The sequence below is a fragment of the Helianthus annuus genome, chromosome 13 (assembly GCF_002127325.2).
Source record: "Helianthus annuus cultivar XRQ/B chromosome 13, HanXRQr2.0-SUNRISE, whole genome shotgun sequence".
Lineage (NCBI taxonomy): Eukaryota > Viridiplantae > Streptophyta > Magnoliopsida > Asterales > Asteraceae > Helianthus > Helianthus annuus.
The window spans coordinates 156,000,980-156,006,693 of NC_035445.2; positions in this window are offsets into that span (position 1 = coordinate 156,000,980).

A 5,714-nucleotide genomic window follows, 5' to 3' on the forward strand; every position below is an offset into this window, starting at 1 on the left:
AAAATTTTGGATGTCCAGATGTGAACAGAACGTAAGATATGCGCGAAAATGCAAACTTACGTCGTTTTTGACACTTTTAGTCCCTGTAAGATCAAATAAGCATGTTTTCGCACATCGAACCCCTCAAAGCTTATTTCTAAGCTATGTTTAGGTTATTTATGGTATGTTTAGCTTATGATCAAATTCCGGACTATTCAATATCATACAAATCGATATAGTTTCGCAGTTTGACACAAATAGTCCCTGCGATCGAACAAACTTGTTTTCGACACACCAAACCATCCAAAACTTATTTCTAAGTTATGTGAAGGTTATTTAAGGTATGTTAAGACTATTTCACTATCCCGGAGTGTTTTTCGCGTTTAACTGATTGCGTTTACGCACCAGTTTGCGTATAACCTTCCAGAAAGCGATTTAAAGCTTGAAATCGGAATCGAATCGAATTGTTAAACCACTAAACACATAAAACACATAAAACACATAAAATAACACCAAAGCACATTGTATTATAAATAATTAACGTTGTTTTGCATTGTTCATCGGTTAAAGAGCACAGTTGTCACAGTCTCCCCTACTTTAGGAAATTTCGTCCCGAAATTTTAACTAGAGGAAACCTGTGAGAACAATTGCGGATATTCCAAGTAAACTCTGGGCCACGTTTGGATACCCAACGAACTTTGACTAATTTAAATCCGTTTGTTCATCAACTGTTTGAATGTACAGTCCATTATCTCCACAGGTTTCTCGACAAAGTGTATTGTTTCATTGATTTGGATCTCGTCGAGAGGAATGTGAAGATCAGTGTCAGCTAAATACTTTCGCAATTTGGACATGTGAAAGGTCGGATGAATATTTCCAAGCTCTGGAAGTCGCTCTAGTCGCTAGGCAACCTTTCCAACTCTTTCAACAATCTTAAATGGTCCAACGTATCGTGGTGCAAGTTTTCCTTTCCTTCCAAATCTCACCACTCCTTTCCATGGTGACACCTTGAGTAGGACATGGTCTCTGACTTGAAATTCTAAGGGCTTGCATCGTAAATCCGCATAACTCTTTTGACGGCTTCTAGCTGTCACCAGATTATCACGAATTCTCCTGACTTTGTCTGTCGTTTCCAGAATGAGTTCAGGTCCAGTAAGCTGAACCTCACCGATCTCATTCCAACAAACAGGTGAACGACATTTTCGATCGTAAAGAGCTTTGAATGGTGCCATAATAATGCTAGCATGATAACTATTGTTGTAAGAGAACTCGATCAATGGCAGATGAGAATCTCTATTACCACCAAAGTCGATCACGCATGCTCTAAGCGTATCCTCCAAAGTTTGAATCGTCCTCTCGGATTATCCATCTGTTTGGGGATGATAATCAGTGCTTAGATTTAGTTGGGTTCCCATAGCAGATTGCATGGTTCTCCAAAAATGAGATGAAAATCGAGCATCACGATCGGAAATGATATCCAAAGGAATACCATGTCATGATACAATCTCATCAACATAAATCTTTGCAAGTTTATCAGCAGATAGATCCTCGCGAATCGCAAACTTAGAGAAGTTCGAAATGAAACGACGATAATAACCAACGATACAAAGAAAAGAACGAACTTCTATGGGTGTCGTAGGTGTATTCCAATCCTTAATTGTTGCAATTTTGGATGAATGCCCTGCTTGTTGACTATATGTCCCAAGAACTGAACTTCTTTAAGCTAGAATTCACACTTTGAGAATTTAGCAAAAAGTTGTTCCTTCCTTAGGAGTTCGAAAGTCAAACGAAGGTGTTGCTCGTGGTCGGTTCGAGACTTCGAATAAATAAGAATATCATCGATGAACACAATGATGAACTTGTCTAAATAAGGTTTACAGACCCTATTCATTAAGTCCATAAAGATAGCTGGAGCGCTTGTCAAACCAAAGGCATGACAGTAAACTCATAGTGTCCATATCTCGTGTGGAATGCAGTTTTGGGAATATCTTCTTCGTATACACGAAGTTGATGATACCCAGAACGCAGATCGATCTTGGAAAAACAGGTAGCACCTTGCAGCTGATCAAAGAGATCATCGATTCGGGGTAGGGGATATCGATTCTTGATGGTAAGCTTATCAAGCTCACGATAATCGATACATATTCGAAAAGATTGTTTAAGGTTTTTAGGGAAGATCACAAGTGATCATGGAAATGACAAAACCACACGAGCAGTTTGTCTTTATGTTGACATTACAAAGTTGCATCAAACATTCATACAATTGCAGTAGTTTAAAATAAAATCACAAATTTTATTTATATAACAACCGCATTGTCTTTAAATGTTAAAAGATAACAACCAAAAGAAATACAAAATACTAATTGTTTATAGCTGCATCATCGATCGCCTCGTTGATGTTAAACACTCGTCCACGAGCGGGATTCACATTCACGTTCGCGTTCGGATTTGGGTTAACATTCGCATTCGCATTTACCAATCTCGGGCAATTGTTGCGGAAATGACCCATTTCTCCGCAATTGAAACACGAACCAGGTGGAAATCTCGCAGCATTCCCTTGAGCTTGAGCTGGAACCTGGGCAGCCTGATTTTGACCAAAACGACAAGTATTGGCCAAATGTCCAAGCCTACCACACGTAGCACATTGTTTACAGGCTTGTTGGGCAACATGGAGACCATTACATCGTGTGCAGTGAGGTGCGGTACCAGCATATGCTTTCTTTGCAGGAGGTTGAGTTGGTGGGTTCTGAGGGTTTTGAGCAGTTTGATTGGTGAAAACAAAGTTTTGGGAAGCCTTGCACTTCCTTGACTTCTTCGAAGACTCACCCTGCTGCTTACCCTTACCTTTTTCCTTATCAGAATCAGTTGACTCCTTTTTATCACCCTTACGGGTGAGTTTACCCTTCCTGACTTTGAGACTCAGTCAGGGTAGCAGACAACTCGATCGCTTGACGAACGGTAGTAGGATTAACGCCAGTCAGGATGTCTTGAATGGAGTCGGGTAAACCATCGATATACCTCTCGATTGCCTTATCCAACGGGGTAACCATCGTGGGACACAACAAACTAAGCTCCTCAAATCGATCCGTATAAGCACGGTGTTCTCCCCCGACTTGTTTCAAATCGTCAAATTCTCGTTCCAACACTCGAATCTCGTGACGGGGACAGAACTCTCTCATCATGAGAGCTCGGAGCTCTTCCCAAGTTTGTGCTAGTGCCACTTCGGCACCCCTATCATGCATCACTCCGTTCCACCATGTAAGAGCTCGCTTCTCGAACACACTTGAAGCAAACTCAACTTTGCGCGCATTCGGACATTGCACATGTCTGAATGTGCTCTCGATACTCTCAAACCATTGTAGGAGCGCGGTTGCTCCTTGTGACCCAGAAAACTTAAGTGGCTTCGCAGAATTGAAATTCTTGAAATTACACGGCGCATTGTTGTTGTTATTATTGTTATTGTTGTACAACTCATGGATTTGGGTCACAATGCCTGGAAGCACAGCAGCCATTTGTTGAGAGACAAGGGCTGCGAGTTCCTCAGCAGTATAAGTTCGAGCATCGGTTTGAGTATTGCGTCGTGGAGGCATTGTCTAAAAAGGAAACATGGGAAACGAGTGAGGTTGACAATTGGAGGAACAAAAGAGGTTTTGAAAACATCAACAAAACACAAGGAAGGCGATCATTCGTTCGTTACCTCGAACAAACAAACGACACGCAGTGACAAATCAAAGCAAATAGGTCATAATAATGTATCGCGAAGACATGCTCGCCTATAAGTGAACACTCACCCCAAGAGTTCCCAGGTAAGATTGACTGGTCCGATAATGCGGATTTGTACGAACACTCTAGCCTTAGACAGAAAACTCAGGGTACAGGCATTCACTCTTCCAGTTTGCACGTGTTCACATTATTTAAACCCAAACTTTGACGAGATTTTGAAAACTCAAAAGGCACTAAGACAAAAATGGATCAAACCAGAAGGGTTCAAAACCATGTAACAAAGGGTTCAAAACCTTATAACAGAAGGTTCAAAACCTAGTAGTCTATCATCCAAGGATAGATGATTAATTTTCGAAGCGGATTTGTTATTGTGTTCTCGTTGTGGTTATCACCTAAGGATAGGTGACGGTATTGTTTTAAAATCTAAACACAAGTAAACTTGTGTTGGGGTCCTAGAAAGTTATAGTCTAGGTCAAAGCATTGCTAATAACCTAATTCCCTATAACCATTGGCTCTGATACCAACTCTTCTGTCACACCCCGGCCGCGTTAAAACAACAAACCGCGGCGGAAACGCCGGGGAGTGAGGCGACAGAATTATTGTTCCCCAACCATGGTAATCAAATGTTTCGTTTTATTGATATATTAAGTAATGTTTATTGTCATAAAACCAAACAAACAAACTACATATTGTTTATAACTGTTTTTAAGTCACTAAAGCCTTGTCCAGATCCTAAGTGAACTTGCTTCCTAGCAAGCAACATCAAGTAATACCACCTGAAACATATGTAAAAATAAAGTCAGCAAAGAAATGCTGACGAGTACATAGGTTTTATGGGAGTATCGGATTCACGGCTCGTTTATATGTTGCAGTATCTCGTTAGACTACAAGAGTCAAAATACAAACCTTGTTTTGAAAAGTGTATTGCAACATAAATAACCAACACAAATCTAATTGGTTATAGTTTATAAAATCTCGTAGCCATGACTCTTAACTCAAAAATATTTGTTTTAGTATAACAACTTGTAAACATCTCGTAAAAACTCGTTAATAAAACTCGTATGGTTTATATTATCTCGAAAACCTCGTTGTGTGACATCGTTTCAAAATCGTTTCCCCAGTGAACTAAATAATGACACGCAATGTAACATGATAGAAGCACTTATATATAAGAAGTACCAGCGGCGTATCTACCATGATTCTATCATACTACACCCGTCCCATTATCTAATCACTACCCAAAACCAATCGTTTAATTCGTTTAAGTCGTTTCAAATCGTGTATCTCGTTTCAAATCGTTTAACTCGTCCCAAAATCGTATTCGTTTTAATAGTGAAACTACTTTTGATCGTCTCGTTAACAACATTCAAACCTTCGTGACTCGTCTAACTCGTTTCTCGTTTAGTATTAACAAACCACCAAAGGGTAATTTAACAATCATCAGGTTCGGTCGTTACCTACATAACCCCCACACATAACCATGGGTGTAGTTTGATAACGGGATTTGTCAGATCCTATGGTACTATAACCTAATACTGGTCGGCTCGGCCAAAGCTAATGAATGTCATTCGTTATGTAATCACAACCAACAAGTCTTGTTCACCTTATTGAAATCGTTATTAATTTAGTATAAACCATCGTTTTCGAAATTATCGTTTAAACCTTGAAATTCGTTTTGTACATATGAATCACCCCAAAACAATTGAAAACAGTAAAATAGGGGAACTATGTACTCACATTGAAGTGCAAAGTATCCTCAATCTAGAGAACTCAATAAGCTCAATCAAACCAAGGAAACTCAAGCAGCACCTAGTAATCGGATCACTAATCAAACAAAAGACGCCTAAATCGGAAGATCGGAAAGAATGAGGTCTTGTAAACCAAATGAGTGTAGGAACTCATGTGATATGGTTTAACAAAGCCTACATTCTAAATCGGAACCTAACCTAAGTGCTTTCGACCCATTGCGACCCATTAAGGTAACTTACGCTACTTTAACGCGTCGTGCGCGC